Below are 18,170 nucleotides of genomic sequence, written 5' to 3'. Positions count from 1 at the left end.
CATTATATACCTTCCTTCCTTCCCCTCTGCTTCAGATCTTACCTGGATTTGCAGTAGAAAAGAACTGGAGAGGTGGTCCATCTGCTCCACCCTTTATGTTGGAAGCATGAGGAGGGTGAGGGTGCATGTGTGGACCAACAGATATTGCTGTCAAGAATGCTCCAACTCTGGGCAAATGGGGTGCCTGTGTATCCACAGTGGAGTACAGATAGGGACTACTGGGCACAATCCAGAATAATGAGTAGTGGTGTCACCTCTGCCCAATAACCTGGAGTGCCCATTACAATGCCTTGCTGCTGTAGCCTCCAACCTGGACTGCTCACAAACAGCCTCCAGCATGTAAGTCACTCCCAGCTATGTTGGGTGTGTGTGTGCTACAACCAGCCAGCCAGCCACACCTTGGCTCTCACCAGCCTTGGTTATACTGCAGAGTGACCCCAACATAGCCCCAGTCCCAGATTTCCCCGCAGAAATGTATGTCCCATACTGCCCAGCCCACTTCTGGAAAATACAAATATATTAAGTCTGTTATTCCTTTAAGGGAATAATATGCCATCTTATTTTTTAAAAATTGTTATCCAGACACTTCAACTTAAATACACTGAATTAGATGAAACAATAAAACAGGTTTATTAACTACAAAGAGAGAAATTTTAAGTGAATGCAAATAATGAGACATAAAAGTCAGAAATGATTACAAGAAAAATAAAATAGGCACGAGCAACCTAACTTAACAAATTATATTAGATTAAAAGCAAAGTTTTCTCACCACATGCTTTCAGCAGATTACTGACCACACTCTCAGATCAGGATCCCCTACTCCCAAATCCAATGGCAGTTTTCCTGTGTCTGCTTAGGTGCGATGCCAGAGACAGACAGGGAGAGAGAGGAGGGGTGTCTTGGGATGTCTGCCCCTTCTTTTTATAGTCCTGTCCCCCCTTTGAGAAGCATTTTCAGCTGGGAGAAAGGCGCCAGGCAGTCTGTGTGGAAGGAAACTCTACCCTGTTTCTGTAGTAAGGCTTTGTTTACACTGGCACTTTCATTGTTAAAACTTTTGTCACTCAGGGGTGTGAAAAAACACCCCCCTGAACGACAAAAGTTTCATGATGAAAAGCACTGCTGTGGACAGCGCTTCGGCAACAGGAGCCGCACTCCCGATGACGAAGCTACCGCCCCCTCGTTGGAGGTGGTTTTATTTTGTCTCTGGAAGAGATCTCTCCCGGCGATACAGAGCGGCTACATAGCACACCTTACAACAGCACCGTTGCAGCAGATCAGCCGTGCTTCTGTAAGGTTTACACTGTAGACATAGCCTAAGATGTAGACTTTTTGCCCTTGCCCCCTTTCCTGCCAAAGAATGGCCACTTAGCAAGTAATGGTCCATCAGCATTTTTTACACCTGGCTGAGGGATCAGCCTGCCCTTTGTCTCTGAGGAACCGGTTTGGCCAGTCCCCAGACTTACCAACAAAACATAATTTTAGTCATGATCTCATCTTATGTTTATAACGTCACATATAACACTGCTATGTGCATTTTGCCATGATAGTATTGATCATCAAATTATATGTTTTGAAATGATACCTCAAAAGGCATACCTTGTACAAACATTATTACAATAGTGTGGAGAGTGTGAACCCAGGGGTATATTCTGTCACAACCATGCATCTCAAAGAATCTCCAGTTATCATACGGTAAATAACTTTCTAATCTGGCCATGTCTTTTTAGCCTCAACTCAAAATCTGAACTAGAGATCACTATACACCTTTGTGATGACTACCGTGTGCAGCAGGTGTCAAAGGGACACAGTCAAATTTAGCCCAAATATAGGTTTTGTAAAAAACCCAATTATTTTCAAAATCTGACCAATGGAAATGTTACCATGAAATTAAAAGATCAAATAAAAGTTATTTTTAAATCATAAACGTTCCCCTGCAATGTTTGCCACCCAAATAGTGCAGCAGTGTCATAATACATGAAAAATAGAAAGTGATTGACTAGAAACAGAAGTGATACTACCTAGTTTATTTTAACTGGAAAATGGGAAAACTAAATAGCATAGTATGTAAACTGATATTTTTAATCTTTTAATAATCTAAGGTATTATCTGTAGATTAGGCAAAGAATATTTTGGAAATATATTGTGAATAGATTCTAATTTCGCACTTGTGTAAATCAGGAATAATTCCACTTAAGTCGGTCACGTCTGTGTAACCCCAATGTACGTGACGTTAGAATAAGGCCCATGATTTTTAAAGTGCGTTTATTTCCTGAATTGTGACTGTAAAAATGGCGATGTGGAGTTCCATGTGTGATCAGGATTGCATATCAAATATGCTCTATTTGCAAATACAAAATGTTTTTCTAACTACAAAACCTACAAATTCAACCTGAGTTCAGAAAGTGAAGCTGGATTCTTTCTGTGCTGCTTATCATCATCAGTAATAAATGTTCTACAGGCCAAATTATGCCCTCATTGATACTTGTACAACTTCATTGCCTTGCTTTGATTTGCACAGGTGTAACTGGTGGAATGTAGTAAGCAATCCTGTTGACCCTATGCCATGAAGAATGAACTCCAGCTTAAACTCCCTTTAGCTGTTGGCTCTGCAATGCAACCAGGAGTAAAAAGCAGTAAAATCTTGTTTTTATCACTGAAGTCAGTACTTATGACTGAATACCGACAGGGATCAGATCTGTTGAGTTCAGAAGGTGCCACTTTTCAAAACAGAATTGCACATTTAACGCGACAGTGTGCTTTTAATGTTGAACAACGGCATCATAAACTTGTCCCATTACCCACATTAATTATAAGCTTCGAGTGGCCATAACCAGACACATGTTTAATGACTGAGGAAGGAGATAGTCACCAGTATTCCAATAATTTTATAAATGGCTAGATCAGATAGTCAAATAGTTTTCTTACAACTGAAACGTGGAACACTTTCAGAGATCAGTTTGTGGTCATGCAGGGTTACTGGAACCTGATGAGCTCATCTTTCTTATGTGTTTCTACGTTCCATCTCCCCGCCCCCCGGTGTACGTTCTGCTTTTGACCTGAACACTCCTTCTTTGGCCTGGTATTCAATTTACACAATTGGTAATAAACCTGAATTAAAATTTGTGCCCCGAACAATTAAGACACAAAAATTGTAAGTCTAGTGAGGAAAAAAAAAATGAAGTGGAGTTTGTATTCATCTCCTTGACTTGAAGGAAACTAATTTACAAATGACTACTCTGACTTCTAGCCATCAAATAGAGACCTGTAGAAGTACTCAGAAAAATGCAATTGACCCTATGATTTAGAAGATTGACTACAAAATGGATTTCCTGGGCAAACCAGGCATTTCTGGAGAAACAATGTTTGGAATAAACTTTCTGCATGTAAACCACAAATTGGGGTGTAGCAAGCAACCATAGATATAAACTGGCCATCAGGAAGTTTAGATTTGAAATTAGACAAAGGTTTCTAACCATCAGAGGAGTGAAGTTCTGGAACAGCCTTCCATGGGGAACAGTGGGAGCAAAAGACATATCTGGCTTCAAGACTAAGCTTGATAAGTTTATGGGAGGGATGGTATGATGGGATAGCCTAATTTTGGCAATTAATTGATCTTTGACTATTGGCGGTAAATATGCCCAATGGCCTGTGATGGGATGTTAGATGGGGTGGGATCTGAGTTACTACAGAGAATTCTTTCCTGGGTGTCTGGCTGGTGAGTCTTGCCCACATGCTCAGGGTCTAGCTGATCGCCATATTTGGGGTCGGGAAGGAATTTTCCTCCAAGGCAGATTGGCAGACGCCCTGGGGGTTTTTCGCCTTCCTCTGCAGCGTGGGGCACAAGGCACTTGCTGGAGGATTCTCTGCACCTTGAAGACTTTAAACCATGATTTGAGGACTTCAATGGCTCAGACATAGGTTAGGGGTTTGTTGCAGGAGTGGGTGGGTGAGATTCTGTGGCCTGCATTGTGCAGGAGGTCAGATTAGAAGATCATAATGGTCCCTTCTGACCTTAAACTCTATGACTCCATCTGGTACTAGATGATGAAATAGTTGTTGGAAATGTGGCTCTTGCAGGAGTATTGGTAGGAATTAGATAAATGGAGCAAAAAACTGGAATAATTGGCAACACTTTCTAGTCAGCACCCACACCCAGGAGCGCCACCAGCTTTTCTGCCGCCCTAGGCGGCGGAAGGTCCTGCCCTGAAATGCTGCCCCCCACAGAGGCGGCGGAAGGTCCCGCCGCCGAAATACCGCCGTGATCGCCGCGTCCCAAATTGTAGAGCCCTAGGTGACCGCCTAGGTCGCCTAATGGGTTGCGCCGGCCCTGCCCACACCCTTCCCCTGCAAGAGCAGGAGCAAAAATCATGTAGAGCCTTGATTCAATGCCCAGTTTTAGTGCAGGAAAGAAACCTGACACCAGTCCCACTTTGGAGATAAGAAGCATTCCAGCTTTCCGGGCCTCTTTGCAGCGGAAACCCCACCAAAAAGGGTTCTATAAGTAATATATTAGTACCAGCAAGTTCCAGTGGAGAGTTTCGAGTTCAAGTCATTAATGTGTCAGACAAAAGTGTCACCCTTTTTAAGAATCTGAAGCTTGGGAATGTTGGAGCTGTGTGAGAGGTATTGGGGAAAGTGTCTTTAAGGGGTGAGCTTCCTAGACAGAGAGGCTGGGTGGGATGCTTTGAAGCTGTTATAGTTATGTATAGCCATTTAAAACTGGATACTGAATAAAGCAGATCTCTTGCAAGCCCTCTAAGCAGTGAGTGATCATTGAACGTTACATGGTACAGGAGTAAAAAGAAACTAAAAAAAATGCCCTGAGTGGAAGAATTAAGCAATTAAAAGCCCCATCATGATTGAAACTCTCGGAAACGTGGAAAACAACTCATCATCTTCATCATAGCAAATTCCAGAGGGGCATAGCTTCTTTGCCCATATAGCATAAGCTGGCTTGCCCTCTGGCAAGGTGCATAAGGTGGCTGGTCATATATTCTGTTTATTCCATCACTGGCAATCATAGGGTGCAACTGAAGCTTTTGACTCCCACACGTGATTGCCGTAACTGTACAAAATAAGGAAAACAAAAATAAAAAGGGTTAAACATTTGAATAAACAAGTTATTACCTTATTTAAAGCTTTTAACATAAATTGATAAAAAAAAGATATTAATATTTGCCAAATTTATTGTATTAATTTGGTCACAAGGAATTTTGCATTACTTTCTATTTAACATTATATTAAAACTCTGCTATATGGAAATAAGAAAAGCCCATGTTTCAAATATTAGTGAGTGGTTAGGATTAGAAGCAGAGTGTGCATTTCTGTTGCTTGGCAACCATATTTTCAAGAAAGTTAGGAATAATTCCAGCTGTTCCATTCCAGAAGGGTTAAAATAATAAATTTACTGGATTTATTTAAAGTTTTTACCTTGTTTTCTTTTTGTTTCTTGTTTTGTTCTGTTTTCAATTACTTTATCTTTTGGAGGTTTTTGTAAAAACTAGAACTTTTAACTTTTAAAACAAAGAGAGAGAGCCGAAGTGAGGAGAGGCGGGGGAAAGGGTTGCTATCTGCAGTACCACAAGGGCCAAACTACAACAACAGATTGGAAAAGAATTGTTATGCTTGGATATAAAGTGCTGTTATATGTATACATACATACTATACATATATGCCCATATACACTACAAATATATATGCCATATCTATATATATATATTAATTATTTGGGAGTACCTCTAAGGCTCAATCATAATACTACATTCCTCAGTCATGGTCCCAGGCCTAACATTCCCAGGCCTGCCATAAGAGACTAAAAAATAATTGGATAATAAAATCTGTCTATCACTCGTACATGGGAATGTGCAGACTAAAAGGCAGATGGGGCATGAATGTATGGATGATAAAATAAGATAACCACATAACAGTATTTAGCCCACTGGGTTATCTTTAGTCCATGCATTATGCTTTTCCGGGATGATGGATAAACATTCTCCCCATAAAAAGACAAAAAGTGGGGGAATGTAGTAAGATGAGGCCCTGAAACATAATCCCTTATATCAGAGGCCCGGTATGAGGCCTAAGGCCTGAACTAAAGTAATGGTCAAGATTTTGCTAACGTAAAGCAAAGTTAAGCTGTGAGCCAGAGGCAGGCCCTGCTCACAGAAGCTGGCAAGGAAAGGGCTGATGCTGCATAAAGATATATACCTAAAAGGTACTGGAGACTAGATATCAGAACACTCCAATACTTGCACATTCCACACACATAACAAGGAACAAGCTGACCCATCCTAAAGATGGGGCAAAAGGGTAATATGATGGATAGAGTTGTTTTGTTCGAACCAACATGTACAAGGTGAGAGGCGGCACCTTGCTACATAGAGGGGTTGCACCTCAATACGTCAGGAGTGATGTGTAACTTGTTTGTACCTGTGTATAAGAATGCACCTCTGGGGTGGTGTCTTTGTCTGGGGAGCAGTGGAGTGTCCCGCCACTGACTGAGCTGTGTCCATTGTCAGGGGGCACATATTCGTAGTATGTCCTGTAGAGTCTGCTGGAAACTACACCTCTACCCCGATATAATGCAACTCGATATAACACAAATTCAGATATAACATGGGAAAGCAGTGCTCCGGGGAGGCGGTACTGCGCACTCCGGTGGATCAAAGCAAGTTCGATATAACGCGGTTTCACCTATAATGCAGTAAGATTTTTTGGCTCCTGAGGACAGCGTTATATCGGGGTAGAGGTGTATTACTGTGCTTCGTTTGACAATAAACCCGGCTGGGTGCCTTTGTATCTTATCGGAGTCTGTGGTCATTGGGGGTTCTCTCGGGGTCTGCTGTGCCAGCGATCTGTAGAGCCGGCAGCACACAGAGGGAACACACGCATGCAGCCGACTGTTATCAACATTGAACAGAGCAGAGCACCATACATGTGGCATCTGACAACATCAGCAGCTGAGTTCCCTCACAGAGTTTAGTGAATAGCCAAGAGGGGGAATTCAGTGGGAACCTGTGACAATTATACTTACTAGTTTCTGTGGGAATGGGTCTTGAATGGGTCCCATTCTGTAACTGCATCATATGGAACTCCTATTAAAGTCAATGAGATGCACTGTCATCCTTGCACGTAGTTGCAGAATCAGGCATAATACGATTATTGTAGTTTTTGTAAGGAGTGTGCACATGTCATAGTTTCTTTGTGTTCTACTCAGAGGAGATGCTGGTTTCTCTGCAGGTTGACTGAAATATTGAGACATGCTTTTAGTTTATGTTGTTGAAACTCTGATTTAACAAGATTATACACACTCTGACTTACTGGGTGAAATACATTCTATTTCAGGAAGATGTTTTATCTTTCATTTTAAACCATGTGGATGGCCATTGACCAGCGCAGTATTTTTAGAAAATGAAACAGAATCTTCCTGCCATCTTTCAGTTCCTGTGAACTGTCCAAGAAGTGTCTCAGCTTGAAAAAACAGCTGTGAATGTGACAAATAATCACCACAGGTCTCAGTTCATTGCTCACTTTTGTGGGCAACCCCCAAAAGGTTTCAAAACGATATGTTTCCTGTAAACCCAAAGGAAGTTCAGTGTGGAAGTTCACTCTTGCTGTGGTGTGAGTACCCAAATGGTTGATTTGGCTTGAAAAGGGAAGTGTGTTTTGAGAATTATTGATTTTCAGAAGTGCCATGTCAGTGGACGGCAAAGAGTATGATTCCAGGAGGGAGTGGGTGCTAGCAGGGAAGGGGAAGTAAGAAAACAATACAAATGAATAATTGGTAGCAGTAACAGCACTTGTCAGCTGTAGATCTCAAAGCACTTTACAAAAGTAAGCAAGCATTATTACCCCATTTTATGATGGAAAACTGTGATACAGAGAGGTGAAATGATTTGCCCAAGGCAGAATGTAATAATCACAGTAATCAAAACTAATGTTGCACATGTTTCGAATCTGAACTTTTTACAAAGGGGTCTTCAACTGAGAAGACGCAATACTTGATCTATAAAAAGCAAACAAAAAGTCTGTGGCAGGAAACTCAAATATATGAAACAGTTGTATATACTTCACATAGTTCAGAAGGCCTTTACCAATTCTGACTAGCAGAAAAAACAGGGTTTTCAAAAATCAGAAAAGAACAACCAGGGATAAGAGGACAGGGTAAATAATAGCAAAATGCTTCTTTGCCAGATGCTAAGTTCCGAGAGTTTACTTAATAATATCTGAAAATGGGGCTAGTCAAAACAACGTGGTCAGGCTTGAGAAGTTTTGTTAAGGTATGTTGGCCTCCGTAAATTGTTTGGTATTAACCTCTCTATACTCAGCAGCCTGAATTCAGGTTAGGATACCATGGTATACAAAATTGCATTTCATTTATGTTCATGAATAATACTGTAGGAATTGAGAAACCACATGTGACCTAGGAGATAATTCTGGTTAACTAACTAACACTACTTCTTCATCAATGCTTTGTGAAATATGTTCAATAAATCATATAAACAGCAAAGTCTGAAACATTTCCTTCAAGTACTACAGCTTAAGAATTGTAACCATTTTAATAGGATTTACTCAACACAACAAAAACCTCATGCTTAGTTTTATTCTAAAAAGGAATTAAATTAGAGAAAAAAACTCTAGAATGTTCATCAGGAATAAAGAGCCCTGTTCCTCCACAATAGATAAAGTCAGAGTAGGTCCATCTTATGTTCTTCCATATACAAAGACAAATCAAAGTCTCTACTCCCAGTTTTTACATAAATACTTGGGAACCAGATCAGTCCTTGCACAACTGTTCAGGTGAGAGGTGCAGTTGCCCATCATGAACCTCTCCAGAGAAAGGATCAGAGCCTTTCTCAACACTCTTCTGCTTACCTCTGCCAAGTCTTAAAGGTGAATCAGTAGCCTCTCATGACTGCATGTCCAATTCTGCAGAGATCTGGTCATAAACATATGGATATTTGCCCCTTGTCCATACCCGAGAAGAAAATATTACTCATCACTATCTGTGTGACATATCCAAGTCTAAAGCCTTCCTAGAAAGGGTCCAATAACTTGGCAGAGGCCAAGGGTAGCTGTAAATGGCACTTCACCAGCTTCTCAATTACTTTGCCCCAAAATGGGAGTCAGACACTAGGCAATAGTTAGCAAGATCATTTGGGTCAGGTGATGATTGTTGAGTTATGGCTGGATTGTTGTGTGTGTTAGGGTAGGGTATAGACTGTTCTTTTCAAAGGGCTGGTCTACACTGGGGGGGATCAGTCTAAGATATGCAACTTCAGCTACATGAATAGCGTAGCTGAACTCAAAGTATCTTACATCGATTTACCTTGGGTCCTCACGGCGCGGGATCAACAGCTGCAGCTCCCCCGTCAACTCCGCTACTGCCGCTCGCTCCGGTGGAGTTCTGGAGTTGACGGGGAGCGCGTTCGGGGATCGATATATCACGTCTTAACGAGACGTGATATATCGATCCCCGATAAATTGATCGCTACTCGCCGATACGGCGGGTCGTCTGGATGTACCCAAAGGAAGTGTTGACAATCACTGTTAACAGAGAGAGTATGCGCTCTTTACTGTATATCACCAGCCAGGAATCACATGGTTCAGGGTTGCAAATGGTGGCTTGAATAATGTTCAATGCTTGTGGGACTTGCTGTTGTGTGAACATGTCAGATTTTTAGAAAGGTATGTCATTTGCACAGCGAGCCATTCCTGGGAGCCAAATGGGCCATCCTAAATTCAAGGGATATTTTCTGAGAACGAGGCTGGTAATTCTTTCCCACGAGAGGTGCTATATACTGAAACTGAGTGGAAAATTTCTGGGTAACAAAGTGGTTTTCAGCCTAGTTTCAGTGGTTTTCAGTTCTTCTGGTCTTAATGGTCACTGTGGTGAAGGAGAAAAAGGATCTCTTGGCTCTTCCATGGTGGTAGTCTAGGGCTGCAGGATTTCCTTGTGCACACTAAAGTTTGCAAAGCACTTTGAAACCAAGTGGAAGGCAAGACACAAGTGCAAAGTAGTATTATTATGGAGCCCAATCATTGTATTATTGCTGTAATTCGTTAGACCTTGAAGACACAGCATATGTGTTCAGGACTGAACTCACCATGGGAAAAAGTGGAACAGACGTTGAACTGAGGCATGTGGGTGAGCAGATATTAAAGTTAGTAACAATAAGACAGGCCCACAAGCAGCCAAATGTGTGTTTGTGGCTACATCTTAACCATAACATTTGTGTTTAACTTGTACTGTCTCTGAGTCCCAATATACCATTCTCAGGTTCATCAAAAGGAAAAGCACCCTTGATAAAGCCCAGGACCAAAATGTCAGATATCTGTTTCCCTTTTGCAATCTTGTTGTGCCACTAAAGCTTTTGAGGCCCACGTGATCAATGGCCACGTAGTGGCATTTCTAGGTACACACCCTTGGAATTCAGTAGTCCTCCATTCTAATATGTCCATACCAAGAAAATTGCCGAAATCAAACCAATGCTGATGGAGGCAGTTGCTGGGTTTGGCTTTGAATATCCTCATTTCTGATATTATCCTGCCACTTGATATAGAGCAGCTGACGAAGACAACAAGAATTGAAAACATCAATCCTGTGTTCTTCAGCCTTCCTCAATGCCTTCATTTGACTTCCATATGATAGAGTTGGTATAACTATGGTTCTATAGACCTGCAACTTCATAGCAAATTTGATGTCATGAAATCCCTATACAGGCCACTGAAGGGCTCAAAACATGGCACCAGCTGCTGCTAAGTGATTGCCCATGTCTTTCAAGCATCCACCAGCACTGTCTGTAACGCTGCCCAAATATTTGACAGCTGCTACCTACCCCATGTCCCATCCGGATAGGTTAATATTGAACTGTTTGTAATCTGGAGCTGGAGACTACTTGATGGTAATGGCCAGGGACCTAGGGCAAGTCTACATTTAAAACACTGTATCGGCACTGATGCAGCTGCACTGCTGTAGTGCTTTAATGAAGATGCTCTATGCTGACAGGAGAGAGCTCTCCCGTCGATGTAGTTAATCCACCTCCCTGAGAGGCGGTAGTTATGTTGGCCGGAGGAGCCCTCCTGCCAACATAGTGCTGTCTACAAGAGGGGTTAGGTCGGTATAAGTTCCAACAAGTTCTTGGAGTGTATTGGAGACAATTTTTTAATTCAGAAGATGGAGAAAGCTACTAGGGTACAGGCTGTTCTATATTTGATTTTGACAAATAGGGAGGAACTGGTTGAGAATTTGAAAGTGGAAGGCAGCTTAGGTGAAAGTGATCATGAAATGGTAGAGTTCATGTTTCTAAGGAATGGTAGGAAGGAAAACAGCACAATAATGATAATGGATTTCAAGAAGACAGACTTTAGCAAACTCAGGGCTGGGTAAACGGGGCCCACGCCCAGGGCACCATAGCCAGGGGGATGCCACAAGGGGCTCTTCTCTTCTTTGGCCCCTTTCCAGCGCTGGGCCAGCGGGCCTCTCCCCGACCCCCTGGCCCCTCCCTCCCTCACTCCTCAGCTGGCCGGCTGAGGGCTTCAGCTCTGCCCCAGCCCTGGGGAGGTCAGAGCGGCACGGCCCACTGCCTGCTGCCCAGAGCAGAGCCAAATCCCTCCCTGCCTGCGGTCCTGCGCCATTCGGTCTTTGGCGGGGGCCAGCAGGGACAGGGTCAGGAGGAGAGAAACTTCCATGTGAGTGGGGATGTGGGGGTGGGGAGCCAGGCTAAGCGGGGGGGCGGGGGAGGGAGGGGGGACTTAAAGTGACAGTGCGCGCACTGTCTCTCAAACTTCCCTAACATACACAAACAGCCCCCATGTGACAGCGCAAAGCCTGCCTTGAGCCGCACAGAAGCAAGTGAGGTAATACACCATATACCATGACACCCTTGCTTCTGCTGACAGTGGCCTAGGAATTTGCTAGTTGTAGCAGTTACTCATTGTGACATTATATATCAGTGGTTTGAGCATTGGCCTGCTAAACCCAGGGTTCTGAGTTCAATCCTTGAGCAGGCCACTTCGGGAACTGGGGTAAAAATCTGTCTGGGGATTGGTCCTGCTTTGAGCAGGGGGTTGGACTAGATGACCTCCTGAGGTCCCTTCCAACCCTGATATTCTATGATTCTATGATTAAAACATGATCACGTAAATCATTGTTGCAACTACTGCTATATATTTGCAACAAATCTTGTACAAAATGTGGCATGTAAGATGTCTATGAAAAGGTTATGATTTCTGAATAAGTTTATGCTATTTGTGTACATGTATCTTTTTTGTATTTGAAGTTATGAGTATTGGCTCTCTACCTGTTTGCTCCTAGGGTAACACCCCAGGTAGTTAGCCAGCACATCTTGAAGGGACTAGTCAAAGTAAGTGGCTCATCAAGGGACACTTAACTCACAATGGATCATGGAAGACGCCCATTGAATGGACTTTCCTGTGGACTTTCCATATGAAGTATAGGTAATGGCCCGGAGGTGATAGCGGGGGAGCAAGGGGGTCGGGTGGAGGACAGGGAGCCTGTAAGAGCCGGGGTGATGGTGGGAGGGGGAAGAGGAGGCACCAAAATACAAGTTCACCCAGGGCACCATTTTCACTAAGGCCGTCCCTGATTGGTAGGTAAGATCCCATGGGAAGCAAGTCTAACGGGGAAGAACAGTTCAAGAGTGTTGGCAGTTTTTCACGGAAACATTATTAAAGGCACAAGAGCAAACTATCCCATTGCATAGGAAATATAGGAAATATGGCAAGAGGCCACCACTGGCTTAAACAGGAGATCTTTAATTATTTGAAATGCAAAAAAGAGTTCTAAACAAAGTGGAAACCAGGTCAAATTACAAAGGATAATATAAATAAATAACACAAATATGTAGGAACAAAATTAGAAAAGTCAAGGCACAAAACAAAATTAAACTAACTAGAGACATAAAGGATAACCAGAAAACATGCTACAAATACATTAAAGAAGCAAGAGGAGGACCAAGGGCAAGGTAGGCCCTTTACTCAAGGTGTAGGAGGAACAATAACAAAAAATGTGGAAATGGCAGAAGTGATAAAGGACTTTTTTGTTTCAGTTTTCACCAAGAAGTTTAGTAGCAATTGGGCAGTGAAAATGAAGAAGGATCAGAGACTAAAATAGGGAAAGAACAAGTTAAAAATTATTTAGAGAAGTTAGATGTCTTCAAGCACCAGGAACTGATGAAATACCTAGAATACTCAATGAGCTGACTGAGGAGATATCTGAGCCATTAGCGATTATCTTCAAAAAGTCATGGAAGACGGGAGAGATTCCAGAGGACTGGAAAAGGGCAAATATAGTGCCAATCTATAAAAAGGGAAATAAGGACAACCAGGGGAATTACAGACAAGTCAGCTTAACTTCAGTACCCAGAACGATAATGGAGATAATAAGGTGATAAGTAACAAGTCAGTATGGATTTGTCAAGAACAAATCGTGTCAAACCAACCTAATAGCTTTCTTTGACAGGGTAGCAAGCCTTGTGGATGGGGGAAACAGTAGATATGGTATATCTTGACTTCAGTAAGTCTTTTGATACTATCTCGCATGACCTTCTCATAAACAAACTAGGGAAATACTACCTAAATGGAGTTACTACAAGTTGGGTGCATAACTGGTTGGAAAACCATTCCCAGAGAGTAGTTATCAGTGGTTCACAGTCAAGCTTGAAGGGCATATTGAGTGGTGTCCTACAGGGATCAGTTCTGGGTCTGCTTCTATTCAATATCTTCATCAATTATTTAGATAATGGCATAGAGAGTACACTTATAAAGTTTACAGACGATTCCAAGCTGGGAGGTGTTGCAAGTGTTTTGGAGGATAGGATTAAAATTCAAAATGATCTGGACAAACTGGAGAAATGGTCTGAAGTTAATAGGATGAAATTCAATAAGGACAAATGCAAAGTACTCAACTTAGGAAGGAACAATCAGTTGCACACATACAAAATGGGAAATGGCTGCCTAGAAAGAAGTACTGCAGAAAGGGATCTGCGGGGACATAGTGGACCACAAGCTAAAATGAGTCAACATTGTAATACTGTTGCAAAAAAAGCAAACATAATTCTGGGATGTATTAGCAGGAGTGTTGTAAGCAAGCTAGTAGAAGTAATTCTTCCGTTCTACTCTACATTAGTAAGGCCTCAGCTGAAGTATTGTGTCCAGTTCTGGGCGTCACATTTTAGGACAGATGTGGACAAATTTGAGAAAGTCCAGAGACAAGTAACAACAATGATTAAAGGTCTAGAAAGCATGACCTCTGAGGGAAGATTGGAAAAATTTAGTTTGTTTAGTGTGGAAAAGAGAAGATTGAGAGAGTTTTCAAGTACATAAAAGTGTGTTACAGGGAGGTGAGAGAAAAATTGTTCTCCTTAACCTCTGAGGATAGGACAAGGAGCAATGGGCTTAAATTGCAGCAAGGGTAGTTTAGGTGGGACATTAGGAAAAACTTCCTAACTGTCAGGGTGGTTAAGCACTGGAATAAATTGCCTAGAGAGGTTGTGTGGAATCTTCATCACTGGAGATTTTTAAGAGCAGGTTAGACAAACACCTGTCAGAGATGGTCTAGATCAGGGGTTCCCAAACTTGGTTCGCGGCTTGTTCAGCGTAAGCCCCTGGCGGGCCACGAGACGCTTTGTTTACCTGAGCGTCCACAGGTACGGCCGCTCGCAGCTCCCAGTGGTCGTGGTTCACCATTCCCTGCCAATGGGAGCTGCTGGAAGCGGTGGCCTGGTCCATGCCACTTCCCGCAACTCCCATTGGCCACGAATGGCGAACCGCGGCCACTGGGAGGTGCAAGTGACTATACCTGCGGACGCTCAGGTAAACAAAGCGTCTCACGGCCCACCAGGGGTTTACCCCGAACAAGCCGCGAACCAAGTTTGGGAACCCCTGGTCTAGGTAATACTTAGTCCTGCCATGAGTGCAGGGGACAGGACTAGATGACATCTCAAGGTCCCTTCCAGTCCTATGATTGAATGATTCTATGATAACTACATCGCTCAGAAATGTGGATTTTACACACCCCAGAGCAACGTCGTTATACCGATATAGGTCTGTAGTGTAAACCAAGGCCTAGTTTTACATGGGTTACTAACCAGACCAATAGCTGGATGCTGAAGCTAGACAAATTCAGACTAGAAATACTGCACAAATTAACAGTGAGGGTAATTAACCATTGGAACAACATACTTATGGATTTGATGGGTTCTCTATCACTTGCAGTCTTTAAATCAAGACTGGCTATCTTTCTAACAGAGATACTATAGCTCAAACAGAAGTTTTAGGTTTGAAATTATTGGTGAGGTTCTATGGCCTGTGCTGCGCAGGAGGTCAGACTAGATGATAATGGACCCTTCTGACCTTAAAATCTACGAATCTATGAACAGCTGGTATTTATCCTGTTTTCCTCTGACTGAGAATGACTCCCACCTAACAGACCACAAACCACCAGTCATGCAGAAGGAACATCTCCAAGCCTTCTGAACAGAAAACTTTTTCCTGTGCACTTGTTATAAACTAGAAGGAAAGGCCACCATGCTATATTTTTCTCTCCTGTAGCATTTGACAAACATTAAGGAATTAATCTCACTGAACTCCTGTGAAGTAATGAGATAGGTGCTGTTATCCCTACTTTAGCCAGAGAAGAGTGACTTGCATCAAGTCAGGCAGAAAGTCTATGGAAGAACCGGAAATAGAACCAAGGCCTATTGCTGCCTCATCTTGTGTTTCTTTCCACCAACACTACTGGGTCCTGTCTGAGACTTGAGTACCCATGCCCAAGGGCTTCCCCCACCACTTTAAAAACACTCTCTAAATTGCTGCACAGACTTATAGCTTAAACCTGCAGTTCAGTTTAGGACTCAAAGGAATCTCTTTTCTTTTGTGGCTTATACCTATCTCATAGAACTAGAAGGGACCCTGAAAGGTCATTGAGGCCAGCCCCCTGTCTTCACTAGCAGGACTAAGTACTGATTTTGCCCCAGATCCCTAAGTGGCCCCCTTAAGGATTGAACTGAGAACCCTGGGTTTGGCAGGCCAATGCTCAAACCACTGAGCTATCCCTCCCCCCGTGCACAATTCCCCCTTAACACCTATTGGGAGTTAATCATGTACCTAGACACCTGCACATTAATCTGAAAATAGAGGACAATATATTTCTACATTGTGGCATCTGGTCTCTCAATTGAACTTATTTGTTCTGAACACTATTTTCCAAGGTGTTCTCTGCACTCAGGATGCCTGAAATTCTCTCACCATTGCTAGCACTGTTGGGGCTCCACCAGTGCTAGAGCAATCCTAGTTTCAGAGAAACTTCATTATGAGCAAGGAATGTGAGTCTGAAATTGATTCTTAGTCATAGACATTTGAAAATTAACAGGATGCTCAGCATTTCCCATTTGTATATCACTGCAGAGCAGAAGTACTTTCCCCTCTTATGCATGACTGTGCGATCATGTGATCACCATTCTGAACTAGGCTGCTGACACTGAACTTTAGAACAGCTCTTGTTTACTCACATTCAGGTGATGATGGCAGAAAAATCCAGGTTCGTAGTAAGACTGAAACAATTAATGATTCTTTACAGTGAGTCAGAGCAAACAAGGGTCAAAGATAGCATTAAAAATAAAATACTAGGAGATGAATGAAAGTTAGATTTCAACATTATAGATTTCTTCCAAAAAAAGTAAGTTACAGTTGTAAGAGTTTGTTAAAATAGTGATGTGACCATACTAGAAACAAACCTCTACTAGGGAGGTTGTGGAATCCCTGTTATTGGAGGTTTTTAAAAACAGGTTAGACAAACACCTGTCAGGAATAGTCTAGGTATACTGTACTTAATCCTGCCAGAGCACAGGAGGATGGACTAGATGAACTCATGAGGTCCTGTCCAGCCCTCCATTCCTATATGATTCACTTTTAACTATGTTTGATTACAAAACATTTTGTGTTAATTTAGTGTTTGTGAAGGACTCCAGATGAACAGTCTTGGGGACCGCTTACATTTAGCCACAGAATAGTGGCAACGTAAGCTTCCCCATACAGCTCTGCAAATATATGTCAAATCTGAATGGACAGAACCGCCTCTGTGATAGAAAGTTCCGTCTATATGGTAGATTCAGTCTTTTATCTCTCTTCTAGGAGTACCAATTAGAGTTGTATTGGGGTGGTGTTTTTTGTGTCTCATGGTGATGGCAGACCATCTCCCTAGACCATGACTCCCCTAGTGGTCAGAGCACTGGCTAGCCATACCACCTAGTGGTCAAGCCTGTGGTTGATAGTAGCACCTCGTGGGGTTAAGACTGAAGGCTGGCGGTAGTGCCTATTGGGTTCAAATGCAAGGGTTGGCAGTAAGGGAACCCAGCCCTTCCATTCCTCTAGGTTCCAAGCCAGGGCCCTTGGGCAAGTAGTTCAGGTGTGTGACCAGAATCAGGATATCACCCAGCCTACTCCCTGGGTTACTGCCTACTGTGTCCATGCCCTGCCTGGCTAACGGCCCACAAGAAGGGGTCAGAAGGTTTCCCTCCCCACTCACAAGCAGACATTCTTCTGTCTCTTCTGTGGTGGCTTGCTGCTCTGAGTTGACGTCTGCTTCAGGATGATGTGGGGCACCTTCTGGATTTCTGCAGCAGTTATCAGTACAAATCTGCTCCCTTGCATTGACCACCCTGACTCAGCTGTATTGCACCCCTTCAGCTCCACCTCCATTGACAGCATGCTCAGCAGGCATGGCTGGGCGGAGCCTCCTGTGGCCAGAGCTGCTCTTTAATCCCCTGTTTCCTAATGTGGGGTTTGTACATGCCATCACACACCCTCCCCATCAGTCTGAGACGTGCGGGACTGTCATCTGCCCTCCATTCCCCTCCATCTTGAGAAAAGAAATTTTTATTCTAGTGTGTCTTCCCTGGATGATGGAATGCCATGAAATCATAGGGTTGTAGGGAAAGGTAGCCCCTCAAGATCTGGGCATTGGTATCCTTCATGGAATTCAGCCAATGGAGAGGGGCCTGGTCCTTGACTAGTAGGATGGGGCTCCCCAGTAAATATTAATGTAGCTAATCTATGACCCACTTCATACCCAGGACTTCCTTTTTGATGGTTGAGTAGGTTACTTCCCGAGGGAACAGCTTTCTACTCTTGTAGAGGACTGTGTGTGC

The 18,170-nt window shown here is 43.0% G+C and overlaps 1 long non-coding RNA gene across 1 annotated transcript in view; it reads right to left on the bottom strand.

Moving 5' to 3' along the window:
• Positions 1-573: 573 nt before the first annotated feature.
• Positions 574-18,170, bottom strand: part of LOC103307014 (uncharacterized) — a 33,108-nt gene continuing 15,511 nt past the window's right edge. The window contains exons 2-3 of the long non-coding RNA XR_509775.3: positions 7,034-7,244; positions 574-5,065 (exon numbers count right to left, since the gene is read on the bottom strand). This is a non-coding gene — a long non-coding RNA (uncharacterized LOC103307014). The remainder of the gene's footprint in view (positions 5,066-7,033; positions 7,245-18,170) is intronic.

Source organism: Chrysemys picta, chromosome 5 (assembly GCF_011386835.1).
Source record: "Chrysemys picta bellii isolate R12L10 chromosome 5, ASM1138683v2, whole genome shotgun sequence".
In the NCBI taxonomy this organism is placed as follows: domain Eukaryota; kingdom Metazoa; phylum Chordata; order Testudines; family Emydidae; genus Chrysemys; species Chrysemys picta.
This window is presented reverse-complemented; position numbering and strand designations above follow the sequence as displayed.